The sequence below is a fragment of the Panulirus ornatus genome, chromosome 4 (genome assembly GCF_036320965.1).
Source record: "Panulirus ornatus isolate Po-2019 chromosome 4, ASM3632096v1, whole genome shotgun sequence".
NCBI classification, from domain to species: domain Eukaryota; kingdom Metazoa; phylum Arthropoda; class Malacostraca; order Decapoda; family Palinuridae; genus Panulirus; species Panulirus ornatus.
The window spans coordinates 82,429,683-82,445,247 of NC_092227.1; the positions used below are offsets into that span (position 1 = coordinate 82,429,683).

At 40.1% G+C, this 15,565-nt stretch overlaps 1 protein-coding gene across 1 annotated transcript in view; it reads right to left on the bottom strand.

Annotated features, from left to right (window-relative positions):
- The window catches only part of LOC139745993 (contactin-associated protein-like 2), a 116,735-nt gene that overhangs the window by 81,133 nt on the left and 20,037 nt on the right, over window positions 1-15,565 (bottom strand). Inside the window, exon 2 of the mRNA XM_071656761.1 lies at window positions 4,339-4,379. The gene's annotated coding sequence lies outside the window, so the exon portion shown is untranslated. The remainder of the gene's footprint in view (window positions 1-4,338; window positions 4,380-15,565) is intronic.

Below are 15,565 nucleotides of genomic sequence, written 5' to 3' on the forward strand. Positions count from 1 at the left end.
TCGCCCAGCGGCGACCGATGTGGGTCGAGGATGGGGGGAGCCCGAGACGCGAAAGGGAGGGTGAGGTGAGGTGAGGTTCTTTGCCAGGAAGAAAACTGATTTTGTACGAAGTCAAGTTTTTAAAGTGGTGTTCATTACGTGTTCCATTCATCACAGTGTGGTTCCAGGGATTCTAGATTTGCAACGAGTCTATGATCGCCACTTAAACGTCCACAGTGTAGTTTGGACCCTCCTACGTAGGTCTGTACACTCAACGAAGTCGAAGATTATCTGTAACTGTACAAAAATGAATGAATGAAGACTTCTTTGTGAGCTAGAACCGTGACGGGAATGGGTTGGCGTGGACTTTGACCTGAAGCGGCTTTCAGTGGTCACATATATTGCTATCCCCACCGACATGAGGATGGGACACATGAGAAAGCACTAGAAGCTTAGTATGTCCGTCTTAACCTCCGTGTGGCCGGACGCCCTGCCCAGGGTTCGAAGGCGATCTGTGGCGCATGCGTATATAATTCTTTGTCGAACGGTTTCAGAGCATCTCTGGTAGGAAGCCACCGACTAAGGAGGTATATATACTATTGGTATTACCTGCGTGTGTATCGGAAAGGTTAGTGACAGCTGAGCAGTGAGCCAGCACTTCAGTGTCATAAGTTTAATTACTTTGGTACAAGTTGCTCTCTGGGATTTCTGCTTCAACACTTGGGCCTGCTGGCTTTCAGTCCACAAAAATACAATCTCTCCATCTTGGATAGTACACTTGACAGCATATAACTCGCACAACTCTTTCTTCCTTAGATTTTCCTGCGTTGAGCACTACGTGCGTACTCTACTGTCCGGTAATATCTGGTATTCGTTAAAAAATAAGTTAATGTCTCCCTGTCTCTCTCCGTCTATCTGTCTATTTCCCTCCCTCTCTGATTTACATTTGCCTTTTCATCACCCTCAAAACCCTGTTGCAGTTTTAAAGGACGAAGATGGTAGAGACGATAGGGAATTTTCTGCACTGTTGAACCTTTCAACAAGACAGATAACCCAATCAAGCCAAGTTAATGTGAGCGTTGCTGACCTCCACAACCTTTCTGCATTACTCTCATCCCAGACCCCCAATATGGTCCCGGCTGTTGACCCAATATGGTGGTCGTCCATCACATGCCCAATATCCTACCGTCATCAGACCACAAGATAAGTCTCTCCATCAACTGACCCCAAAACGCCATTGACCTAATAAATAGGGATTTCTGCCTGTCACTCAAAACTATCGCTAGACTTCAGTGGTTATGGTCAGGCGAAACCAGCACATCACCAACGTAATGTTGGTTGTAAGGGAGACTTAGAAACATTAAATGGTCTCTATCCGAGACGTAAATTATTACAGACCTTACGTGCAGATGTCCAGGGAAGGCTACGTGCCAGCAGGATCTGTGCTTACAGCAAAGTATTGTAGCTGCAGTAGCGCCTGCGCGCAGCCAGAGGGAAGAGATAGATAAGAGTTTTCAGACACCAACAAGACATTCAAGTGCGACGTGTGGATAAATCTTCGTCTCCAATTGTATTCTGCGAGTGGTACTTGAACGTAATGTTAACATTTGATGGTATTCAAAGCTGAACGTCTTGATTCGTTGTTTATCTCGTTGGACACCATACATCACCCTCTGTCCTCTGCCTATTCCCTTACGCCTCTAGTTCTCTGTCGCTTCCCCATAGTCCCAGAGCCCTTCCTCTATAGACAGTGACCATCTTTCTCACCGATGGTTTTGCCCAGCGTACGAAACAGTTGGTCGTTTTTCCTATGCCTATGTGGGCTGCTTCGAATGCTTTTCCACCCTGCTTGTTCAATCATTTATGCAGTACTTCAGCCTCTTCCTACCTTGATAGGTGTTCATATACTTGGGTATGCGGATAATATGAGCAGATCGTATATCATCTTTTTTTGTTCATCGATTCTTTTGGTTATACTTCGCCCTTCCTACCTATGACACATGGTCGACCATCCAGTACAAAGTATACCGTATACCAAGCTATCCTCTTTAATACTTATAATCCTTTTTTTTTTGTTTACTGTACATCACCTGTCTTCACCCCTGACTCAGTGGTAATATATATTACCGCCTTCTGTATGAATTTCTTCGAATTCAGACCTATCATACCACTAACTTTCCAACTGTGCTGCTTTCAGCATTTCTTTCTTCATCTTTCCACTATGATACTGCCTTCCTCCTTAAACTACACTAAAGATAATTTCCCGAACTCCTCAATGATATGTGCCAGCAGGACATCCAAATATTCACCACTGAATATTCAAATTACATTCTGCAAAAAAAAAAAACCTTGTCATTACCATACACCTTTTTTTTCTTCCTTTATAGATCGAAAAATAATAAGAATTTGATCAAGTTGACGGTCCATCGACAACTTTACTCTGGTAAGACATTCATACTATCGCATCGTAAAACAGCATTTTACTCTTCCACTGTAAATGGTATATACACATCTCTGTTTACACAAAACACTTCGTACTGCCAAGACATGTCTGTATATGGAGACATTAGAGAGCAGAAAAAACAGATTTACAGTTTACAGTGGAAGAGGAGTGGAATGATGAATTGCCAGTCTTAGTAACGATATATATATGATAAATATATATGATTAATGAATATAAAGCACTACAGCATAAAGAAGAGGACTGGTTAGTGTCTGGAACAGGAGATTCTCACTTCTGCTCAGTGATTTAGAGAAGAATAATACCAGTTTGTTTGGAATAGGATTTGTTTGACGGTTGTACATAGGGTTATAACACTGTCTAAAAAAAAAAAAAAAATCAAATCTATTTTCTATGATTATTACACGAAAGTGCACTTGGGAACTTTTCGTGTTTCATTTTCCCCGTGGACTCATAGGAATATACATATATTTTATATATATATATATATATATATATATATATATATATATATATATATATATATATATATATATATATATATTTTTTTTATACTTTGTCGCTGTCTCCCGCGTTTGCGAGGTAGCGCAAGGAAACAGACGAAAGAAATGGCCCCCCCCCCATACACATGTATATACATACGTCCACACAGGCAAATATACATACCTACACAGCTTTCCATGGTTTACCCCAGACGCTTCACATGCCTTGATTCAATCCACTGACAGCACGTCAACCCCGGTATACCACAACGCTCCAATTCACTCTATTCCTTGCCCTCCTTTCACCCTCCTGCATGTTCAGGCCCCGATCACACAAAATCTTTTTCACTCCATCTTTCCACCTCCAATTTGGTCTCCCTCTTCTCCTCGTTCCCTCCACCTCCGACACATATATCCTCTTGGTCAATCTTTCCTCACTCATTCTCTCCATGTGCCCAAACCACTTCAAAACACCCTCTTCTGCTCTCTCAACCACGCTCATTTTATTTCCACACATCTCTCTTACCCTTACGTTACTCACTCGATCAAACCACCTCACACCACACATTGTCCTCAAACACCTCATTTCCAGCACATCCATCCTCCTGCGCACAACTCTATCCATAGCCCACGCCTCGCAACCATACAACATTGTTGGAACCACTATTCCTTCAAACATACCCATTTTTGCTTTCCGAGATAATGTTCTCGACTTCCACACATTCTTCAAGGCCCCCAGAATTTTCGCCCCCTCCCCCACCCTATGATCCACTTCCGCTTCCATGGTTCCATCCGCTGCCAGATCCACTCCCAGATACCTAAAACACTTCACTTCCTCCAGTTTTTCTCCATTCAAACTCACCTCCCAATTGCCTTGACCCTCAACCCTACTGTATATATATATATATATATATATATATATATATATATATATATATATATATATATATATATATAAAATCTACAGAATGTGACCGACTGGGAATAAAGGGAGTGGTCTCTCTTATGCAGGAACGTTATTTTCTGCAAAGAGTCGAGTGGCAAAGCATTTAAACAGAGATACAAAAGAAAAATCTAATTCTTATTGGATAATGCGATTTAAATGGTCTAGCACGACAGAGTTCATCTGAATACATAAATTAACATTTTCTTTTTAACTTAACGAAAAATTAGACCATATGATCTCGTTAAACTACATTTTAGTAAATAAATCACGAGAAACCCTACATCCTATTCATTTTTGCCCTTTCACATGCGCACATTCTTACCTCGTGTGATTATGATATGAATTTCCCCATATCTCTTCTGCTCATCGATTGCATAAGTTTCTTTGTTAGCTTAAGGAATCTAATTGTGTTTGGCATCATATCACATGGTTATAGTGGTTTAAGGTACCTAGCCAAGAGGATCGCTTACCTTTACAGTTCTTCGTAATGACAGACGTAGCCAGCAGGGACCTGGGAGAGAAGAACGAGTGTTAAGTCTATTACTGATGATGACTAAGTCTTTCAGATGGGTTCATAGATACGTTAAAATCTCAGATCCAGTCCCATTGCTTGGGGTGGGATAACATTCTACAACATACTTACATACGTGTTAAAGATACAGCAATAAATGAAATGACAATAAGGCAAGGGAGAATAACATTCTACAACATACTTACATACGAGCTAAAGATACAGCAATAAATGAAATGACAATAATAAAGCGTTATGCCCCGATTCATCTTGCCAGAGGATAATGCAAGAAAACAAGATATGGTTTTGAATGCTCTTTTCAGTAAATCGCTTGGTACTGGGAGAGTTCCAGAGGACTGGAAGTTCATTAAGGTAATGATTATACTCAAAAGAGATAATAAGCCATTATAAAATAACCTTAATAACGTATGTTATCAGGAGGGTACTTTTGGCATCAATCAAGGATTGTACACGGGACCAGAGCTATGTGACAAGTGATGAAACAAGACTTAAGAAGCCAAGATATAAGGACGGAAGTGATACGTATTAGTAATCATATGGTGACTCTACGGCTTAGAAAATAAGGCTCAGAGAATAGGAAGGAAATACGTACACAGGAAGATATATATATGAAATCGAACGACATGAAATATATCTTTACTCTGTAGTGGAAAGTGTGAGGATTCCAGAAGAGGGGAATAAACAAGCATTAACATATATCAAAAAAACCAAAGAGTAAAGAAAATCAATGGAAATGAAAAAGAAAATGTCTCAAATCATACGAAACTATAGAAAATCAATGGAAATGAAAAAGAAAATGTCTCAAATCAAACGAAACTATAGAAGATCAATGAAAATAAAAAGGAAATGTCTCAAATCATACGAAACTAAAGATCAATGAAAATAAAAAGGAAATGTCTCAAATCATACGAAACTATAGAAGATCAATGAAAATAAAAAGGAAATGTCTCAAATCACACGTAACGTGGCAATGAGAAGGCGAGAATATCAACCGAAAACGGTAAAGAAAAGTACAACTGGCTGTTATCAGAATCAAAAGGGAGGTTATGATGAATAGTTTAACGAGTGACGGGACTTCGAAGGTCAGGGTCCTCAACTCATACCCAGCTTTACGTAAACCAACTTCCCATACCATCATCCTTCATAATGACGACCTAATAAGTTTGGACTAGTTCGATTCTTTTTTTGTATCATAATTTGGACTTCTTAGATCCGTTTTCTTTTGTATCATAATTTCATAACGTTAGGGTACAGAGAGAGAAACAGACGGTCCTACGCAAGAGTCAAATGCCCTTACCCACAGAACTGAGTGGATAGTAATTGGATGTTTCTTTGATACACTGAGATATAACCATAATATACATAATCGAGGAAGACAAAACTATACATTTCACTTAAAAATCTATACGCTATGATAAATCAGGGCCATATATTAAGTTAGTCATCATCATATACCTACAGTTCAAATCTAAGGCAGGTGTGCCTTACAGCAAAGAAGTCCTGAGTGGCTGAAGAAAATACTATACTAGTAACAGTTGCTGTCTTCTGTGACAAGCTGGGTCGCCACACCTACCTTTGATGAAGGACAACGTTAGTTTGATATTAGTCCTGTGGTTATTAAGGAATAGACTTTTTTTTTTTTGTGTGTGTGTGTGTGTGTGTGTGTGTGTGTGTGAATCGTCCAGACAAAATAGGTCTCATTTGCATAATGAACAGCAAAGTTTGGCAAAACTTTAAATCTACCAGAAAAAAACATACGTTTTTGTATATGCAAATTGACTTGTAATGTTTTTTTAGATGTAGTTGAAATCTAAGGTCAATTTTGCCTGTAAACTGTATGAAGAACATCTTGGGTGGAATTCGAAATCAGCGAGCAAAATAAATCTTTTTTGAAATGGAAGTAACCCAAAGTCCATCTCTACCAAGTTTGTCTCAAGTTAGCCCAGTAGTTTTAGAGAAGAGGACTGAAAATAAGAAAAAGTTAAAAGGATAGACAGACTATTCTAGTAGTAACGGCAGCCATCGTGGACAGAACGACCAGACGCGAGGTTTGAGAAGGAACGACACTAGGATAATCCCGGCCAGGTTGGGTTCGAACCGGACCAGGAGTTGACGAGGAGATTGAAACGCGAGAAGTTTTGCCGATGATCATCGACAGAACATGACGGACGATCACGCCAAGTGATGACCAAGTCTCACACGGTCCTTGGCCGAGTTTGCTTACATACGACTGCCATGACTACATAAGCGCGAGGGAGTTAGACGAGTGCAGGGGAGAAGGTGAGAATGAAGTAGATGATGAATGTGGAGAGAACGAGTGTGAGAGGGTGACTGAGGGAGAGTGAGAGTGTGTAGGAGGCTATGAGTGATGGAGACGAGTTTGAGGGAGCGTGTGTAGGAGGCTATGAGTGTGATGGAGACGAATTTGAGGGAGCGTGTGTAGGAGGCTATGAGTGTGAAGGAGACGAGTGTGAGGGAGAATGTTAATGCAGAGATGAATGTGAAGGATAGGGGACAGTGTGAGTGTGAGGGAGACGTTGAGTGTGAGAGAGAAGGGTACGAGGGATACAGTAACTGTGGGAAAGGGTGATCATGAGAGAGAGAGAGGGCGATTATGAAAGAAGATAGTGAGGGAAGACGTGAGCAAGACAATAAGTGAGGGGAAAGGATGAGTGTGAGGAAGACGAAGAGTGTGAGGGGAACGAATGACGTAGGCTGACTTCGTAGCATGGCAGATGTCATGTGTGATCCATCACAACAAAATAGGAGACTAGAAAAATGGTAAGGAAAAAAAAATCATGATTAAATCAAACGATTTAAAAAAATTGTGTGTGTGTGTGTGTGTGTGTATTGGAGAGACAGAATACCTTAAGGCAAGTTGACAGAGGCGAGTGATACAGCTGAATGAATACAGATATTCAAGATATAACTAGAAAGGACCTGAAGGCCTAAAAAGCAATGAGGTATTGGATTAATATATATATATATATATATATATATATATATATATATATATATATTATCCCTGGGATAGGGGAAAAAGAATACTTCCCACGTATTCCCTGCGTGTCGTAGAAGGCGACTAAAAGGGAAGGGAGCGGGGGGCTGGAAATCCTCCCTCAAAGGCCCAGTCCTCTGTTCTTAACGCTACCTCGCTATCGCGGGAAATGGCGAATAGTATGAAAAAAAAAAAAAAAAATATATATATATATATATATATATATATATATATATATATATATATATATATATATATAGGTGGTAACACGAATCACAGTACATAGGCCAAACCTACAGCAAACAGTGTCCTGTTAAACACTTGTGGTTTCATTGTTTCATTGCACGACTTACAAAAATCTTTACCTCGAAGGCTTCTCTTCCTGACTTTTTCTTTCAAACTTTTTCTCGATTGTCCGATCGCAAATTTCCTTCAACTAGACAGAATCATCATCTCTGTTTGACGTTTAGCAATGTGACGACTCTGTGAACATCAAGGGGTAACTATGTGATGTTAAACTGGATTTAAAATCATACTGAAGATAAGTAACCTTTCCAAGTCTCACTCATCAGCAAGAATGTCCTTAGAAATAAGTAGAGCACAGTAGACAGCTGAAGTGAATACCTTGAGATTTATATGAGAAGTGGGAAGACTTGAACACAGTGAGGAATGAGGAGATTTTGAGATCCAGGATTTCGAGAGCTGGGGGTGAACGGGGTGGGGGAATGGTGGATGAGACGAATGTTGTCCTCCAGCGGTGGACAACGCGGCGAAAATTGAGAGAGAGAGAGAGAGAGAGAGAGAGAGAGAGAGAGAGAGAGAGAGAGAGAGAGAGAGAGAGAGAGAGAGAGAGAGAGAGAGAGAGTTCAGGTCGACATGCTGACCTGTAGGAGGCCCGGCAGCGCCACTGAGAGAGAGAGAGAGAGAGAGAGAGAGAGAGAGAGAGAGAGAGAGAGAGAGACAGACAGACAGACAGATTACCACAAACCTACGGTGAAATCACTGTTAAACCTACGGTAAAAGTACTATAAATTACCGGGCAAAGAAAACGTGGGTCTTGATTGATCGCTGGCATAACAAATCCAGCGGTGACTATTCAAATATTACACTGGTGGTGTCGACTGTATTGTGTAACGCTTGGGTGTGCTCCAGGCTGAATATAATCTCTTGTGCTGTATCCAACATATAGTCTCTTGTAACACACAATCTCTGTTGTTCTGTATCCAAAATAACACACAAATCTCTGTTGTTCTGTATCCAAAATAACACACATCTCTGTTGTGCTGTATCCAAAATAACACACATCTCTGTTGTGCTGTATCCAAAATAACACACAATCTCTGTTGTGCTGTATCCAAAATAACACAGTAAACTCTTAGCCATCCTCCAGAAGGAAATGAGAGGCTATTTCTCCATGAAAACATATTACGAACTGAATATAACAAGTTATTCTCCTTTTATGAACAGTACGAATACTATTCATATATTTTGACATGTTGTAGGCGAGCGTGAGTCATTGGCGACGTGTGTGTGTGTGTGTGTGTGTGTGTGTTGATGTCTTCTCCCGTCTAGTGAAGGCGACATACCCCCGATGCAACATTCACCCCGTAATACAATATTCCCGAGCATCAAAATATTGCTTTACACAAAAAAATATATATGCTTCGTAGTAGCACACACCTCGGGCGCTTACTGTGGTGGGAACAACGCGTTTGAGCCGAGCAGCTGGTCAAGTCCTCCAGCACTTTGGCAGCTCCTCACAAAGATAGGATTCTTGAGGGTTTTGGCTTGGCGCACTTTTGAAAGACTCCTTCCGCGCATCAGATGACTGGCGTGGAAGTGCGTTTATACCACCTACGGCCTACCAGCCGACGGCGCTGCTGCTCCTTCTTAGCAGTAGAAGAATGTACCAATACTCCATGCGAGGCAGTAGTAGTGTGTGTGTCAGCGAGTGATCTACCGATGATAATAGTGTACATGAAAGAAAGATATTTGGCCATCTCGTTAAATCTAACGTTACCACCCCCCCAAAGCTTAGCCTTCTTCAATAAACCACATAGGATTGTTTAGGATGCACGAAGAATGAGGAAAAAAATATATAGTTCATTTTCTTGGTCAAGTTTGGTAAGCGTTCAAGAGGGTTATGATGTGGATGGTCAAGTGTGAACGCAACGCAGGCCCCTGGGGGGGTCTTAGGGGACCAACAGACCACCGTCTCTTTCCCCTCCTCCTCCATCCACCCTCTCCTGGCTTCACCGAAGGATTACACCCTACGCACCTTGACTTATCCTTTAAGGATCCACGTACCTCATTACCGAATCAAAGTGTAAAAGGAAACTACACCAGAACCCTTCATTACAAAATCTTTTGAGACCACATAACGAAAAAAAAAATTTTCGATTTTATTCCAGACACACTGGTGACCTGAAAGCCTTACATACAAAGGCTGGTTTTAGGATCTTTTAAGCCAGCGACCTCTGGGACGTCATTAGTCCCGCACCATACAAAACAAACAAACTAACCAAGGACAAAAAACAAAAACAGACGCCCCGTTTGCCCCCGGGCGCAAAAGAACTAATGGAAACACTTGTGTACATTTCATTAAAGAAGTCAATATGAATATACCCCTCGTGACGTTTCTAGAATATGTATATTTATAATGTGTTAATGGGTGGGTGTGTGGTATTCGTTTTTTTTTCTTTCCAAGTCCCCTTCACAGGACTTTTCATTTCCATCCTATTTTTCTTCCCGATAGAAGTGAAATTTTGCCACCCAACCCATTTCCTTCCAGGCTTGCTAAAAAAAAGAGTTATCTCTTGCAAGATATTCAACTATGGAGAAGACCAGTCTAGAAATATAATGGACAACTTTGGATTAGTCTACCCTAGGGGAAAAATAACTGGTAACTGGTTTAGATGATTTGTGGAGAGAGAGAGAGAGAGAGAGAGACAGAGAGAGAGAGAGAGAGAGAGAGAGAGAGAGAGAGAGAGAGAGAGAGAGAGAGAGAGAAAAGAGAGAGAGAAAGAGAGAGAGAGAGAAAAAGAGAGAAAGAGAGAGAGAGAAAAAGAGAGAGAAAGAGAGAGAGAGAGAGAGAGAGAGAGAGAGAGAGAGAGAGAGAGAGAGAGAGAGAGAGAGAGTTGTGAGGTTCCTTCAGTAGGATGACACAAAAGATTCATTTATACTCCTTGAAGAGTTATGCCAGAGTCGTATTGGAATACTCATCACCGTGTTTCGAAGAGGAAGAAAAGACCTTGTTATTAAGGAAACTATTCCAAGTTGCTGAAATCCAAATATGTAGCAACTTATGAGTATGAAAGAGAAAACAAATATAATTGCCAGGCGATGGAAAAAATACCTACTGAAATATAGATTATAAGACAATTGCCAAGTGATGAAAAATACCATTGAAGACAACGAGAAAAGGTATTGCAACTGAACGTGCACTATCAACCCAACTCGTACAACTATTAGTTTGATGTTGTGTACACACACACACACACACACACACACACACACACACACACTTACAAGGGTTTATGAATCCTCGACATTATAGATATATAAACAATAGATATATAAACAATCAAAATTACGTTTGTCAAAGAAGGGTTAAACCTCACTCAAGAGGTTTTTATAGACTGGCGCTTGTCACAAGGCGAAAGGAAATTGGGTTCTATAAGATGCCACAAGGAAACCAAGGAAGGTGATGCTATAGCAATTTTTGACGTGTAGGTGAACATAGCGATGCCCAATGTGAACACTGTTTCCTCGGGGATGATATAAACGATTTTGGGAAGGTCGAGGGACATTCGTGGCGGTGACGAAGAGCCCGACTTCCAGGTCTGGAAGCATGTTTGGCTAGATACTTCAAAAGACGAACCATTTGTTCATAAGGAATAATAAGAGTAAAAATGAGCGAACTTGGAGGGGTGGTCATGCTCTATAAGTAGAGATTCGTATTCTTTTCGATCCGAAATGCAGTGTATAGTGGTTACTTTCCCACTGAATCGAAGTTTCCAATCTGGAAAGGGGAATAGTCATTTTTTTTTCCAGTACGAGGTATTAGGGAAAGTTGCCATATGCTGGTAATGATGATGGGATCATGGTAGACGATAGAGAGAAAGACATCTTAAACGAAGAATTAAGTCATTTTCCTATCAATTTGGTAACATGCATAAAAGAATAACTGAAGACATCGAATCCAGTAGAAGACTTTCGCCAATTTCATTTAGTTTTAGGTAACAAATAGAATACGGCATATAGCAAATATAGTCAAATTAGATGCTATTCAAAGTAGGGAGTCTCCTGATCAACTGAGATTATCAATTCTGTATTAAGATGAAATGGTATATGACATTTTGGGATTTATCTAGAAATTTATGGTAGTTTTAGCCGAGACGGAACGAGCAATAGAGGCCCTAATCAAGGCCGTCTTATTAACGCTATATGATATGCTTTGAAGAATGTATGTGAGAAATACTTAGAAAAGCAAATGGATTTGTATGTAGCATTTATGGATCTGGAGAAGGCATATGATAGAGTTGATAGAGATGCTCTGTGGAAGGTATTAAGAATATATGGTGTGGGAGGCAAGTTGTTAGAAGCAGTGAAAAGTTTTTATCGAGGATGTAAGGCATGTGTACGTGTAGGAAGAGAGGAAAGTGATTGGTTCTCAGTGAATGTAGGTTTGCGGCAGGGGTGTGTGATGTCTCCATGGTTGTTTAATTTGTTTATGGATGGGGTTGTTAGGGAGGTAAATGCAAGAGTCCTGGAAAGAGGGGCAAGTATGAAGTCTGTTGGGGATGAGAGAGCTTGGGAAGTGAGTCAGTTGTTGTTCGCTGATGATACAGCGCTGGTGGCTGATTCATGTGAGAAACTGCAGAAGCTGGTGACTGAGTTTGGTAAAGTGTGTGGAAGAAGAAAGTTAAGAGTAAATGTGAATAAGAGCAAGGTTATTAGGTACAGTAGGGTTGAGGGTCAAATCAATTGGGAGGTGAGTTTGAATGGAGAAAAACTGGAGGAAGTGAAGTGTTTTAGATATCTGGGAGTGGATCTGTCAGCGGATGGAACCATGGAAGCGGAAGTGGATCATAGGGTGGGGGAGGGGGCGAAAATTTTGGGAGCCTTGAAAAATGTGTGGAAGTCGAGAGCATTATCTCGGAAAGCAAAAATGGGTATGTTTGAAGGAATAGTGGTTCCAACAATGTTGTATGGTTGCGAGGCGTGGGCTATGGATAGAGTTGTGCGCAGGAGGATGGATGTGCTGGAAATGAGATGTTTGAGGACAATGTGTGGTGTGAGGTGGTTTGATCGAGTAAGTAACGTAAGGGTAAGAGAGATGTGTGGAAATAAAAAGAGCGTGGTTGAGAGAGCAGAAGAGGGTGTTTTGAAATGGTTTGGGCACATGGAGAGAATGAGTGAGGAAAGATTGACCAAGAGGATATATGTGTCGGAGGTGGAGGGAACGAGGAGAAGAGGGAGACCAAATTGGAGGTGGAAAGATGGAGTGAAAAAGATTTTGTGTGATCGGGGCCTGAACATGCAGGAGGGTGAAAGGAGGGCAAGGAATAGAGTGAATTGGAGCGATGTGGTATACAGGGGTTGACGTGCTGTCAGTGGATTGAATCAAGGCATGTGAAGCGTCTGGGGTAAACCATGGAAAGCTGTGTAGGTATGTATATTTGCGTGTGTGGACGTGTGTATGTACATGTGTATGGGGGGGGGGGGGGTTGGGCCATTTCTTTCGTCTGTTTCGTTGCGCTACCTCGCAAACGCGGGAGACAGCGACAAAGTATAAAAAAAAAAAAAAAAAAAAAAAAAATATATATATATAGATATATATATATATATATATATATATATATATATATATATATATATATATATAATCCCTAGGGGTAAGGGAGAAATAATACTTTCCACGTATTCCCCGAGTGCCGTAGAAGGCGACTGAAAGGGGAGGGAGCGGGGAGCTGGAAATCCTCCCCTGCAGTTTTTACTTTTCCAAAAGAAGGAACAGAGAAGGAGGCCAAGCGTGAGCTTGGAACTCATTTCATCGACCAACCCGTAAGGTTGTATGAACATCTGGGTTGACCGAGAACCAACTGCCACAACCTGGATTCGAACCCATGCACGGAAACCTGGGCGGCCCACAAATCTAGTCATGGTCAGAACCGCTAACAGATACACCACGAAAGTCCATCAACCTCCAACGTATTTTCATGAAAAGGATTTCTAGTCAGATTTTCGAAATACAATTCGTAGTACACTATCTGTATCATATTTATCACATCACACCAGCATTACAGTAATGTAATGATTACTGTACCACTGTAATCAAAACAACCCAGTAATCATTATCCTGACCAAAATTCAAATCTTATAGTTTTTTCTTGTGGGTTACAAAACCCAGACTATATACATTTCTCTTCGTCGTCTAAAATACCCTTTACCAAAGCCAGACAAAATGCAAATGTTTCCACACTTGCAACGAAAATAGAAAATGATTCGATGGTGTCCAGTTTCAAGGATTCTCTGAAGACTCCTTTATTATTAACCTCGGCTTTGACTGGATTCTGGCTGGCGAGCGACGTGCGATATATTGAAGGCCAAATCTCCTTGCAGAGATAGCGACATTTGGAAGAATTAAGTCATTCCGAGGCGTTTGAAGGAAAAAAAAAATAGAAAATGTATTTTTGGAGATGTATCTATTATGTCTATGTTAAGGAAGAAGCGATCATTGTTAAGGGAAATGAGAATGCTGGTATATTCAGTCAGCTCTGATGGTACTGGGAAGGCATCTGTGACAGACGATTAATATGTTATATGCGAAATACATGTGATTACAACGATTAATCTGTGATCATAGACGGATAACGTGTGGCCATAATGAATGATATGTGATGATAGACGAAGACTTTGTGACCATAATGAATAATCTACGGTAAAAAAAAACGAATAATCTAACTATAGACATATAATCTGCGATCATAGACCAATAATTTGTGATCTCATCATTTTCTTCTTATTCATAATCACAGCATTGGAGGCTATATGCTAAATCGGATACCTCTGTGGTACTTATACAGGAATGGAGGATGAATATGAGCATTCTAAAGAGGGTAACCTGGGATCGAATGGTCTCGATTCATGGTTTAAACATTCTCACCGTTTTAACTCCTGTATCCAGAAACAATCGCGTATTTCAGTGGTCTTACATATGTTTACAGTGGGAGAAAGCTACGGAATCAGAACGATAAAGAGAATCAGATTACCTTAAAAGAAAAAGAAAAAAAAAAAAAAAAAAAAAAATATATATATATATATATATATATATATATATATATATATATATATATATATATATATATATATATATATATATATATATATATGCATTTCGATGGACCAGCAATTTGGGAAAGCAAATTCACGTGAGTTGGCAGAGGGGAAATAATGGAAAACAGTAATTTTGCAAGAAAAAGTGACGAGCGGAGGGCAAAGACCAGAGAAAAAGTATTCAAGAGATACGAATCAACAAAAAAGAGAGCAAGTGATGTTATAAAAAAAAAAGAAATGAATATAAAAAGGAAAATATAGATAAACTAGCGCTTCTGAAAGAGGGTGAATAAAGATAAAAGACAGATATAAGCAAGGAGCAAAAGCATCTTTTCAAGAATAACACTATCTAGAAATGCTAAAAAGATCAAAAATGCTCATGTGAAAGTTTTATTCAGGAAAGTTGAAATAATGAATAAAAAAAAAAAAGTTTAATATAACCCTTATATCTATAATTAAGATTCAGCTGAAACTGGTCAAATATCGTGCAACATACGGGTGTCTTCTGGGAAACCAATCAGATCTGAAACGTAGCAGTCTCCTCCTAGTGCTATTACCAGTGTAGAGAATGAAGGTTAAAAATAGTGGCGAGGAAGATGGTAAAGAATGGAGGGGAAACTGCTAAGGAGTGGATGGAGAGAGAGTGCGTTTGGAAGCAAGTGGTCAGGTATCAATTAACTGGGCGAACGTAGCGACTGGTCCATTTCATAAAGAAGAGAGTAAATTGCGAGTGTAGATAGAAAATTACGTCTCTGTAGCACAATCTGTGGTAGGAACATGATTAATAAGAGTTAAAATGATGAAGAAAAACTCTGTTGGTGAAGAACAA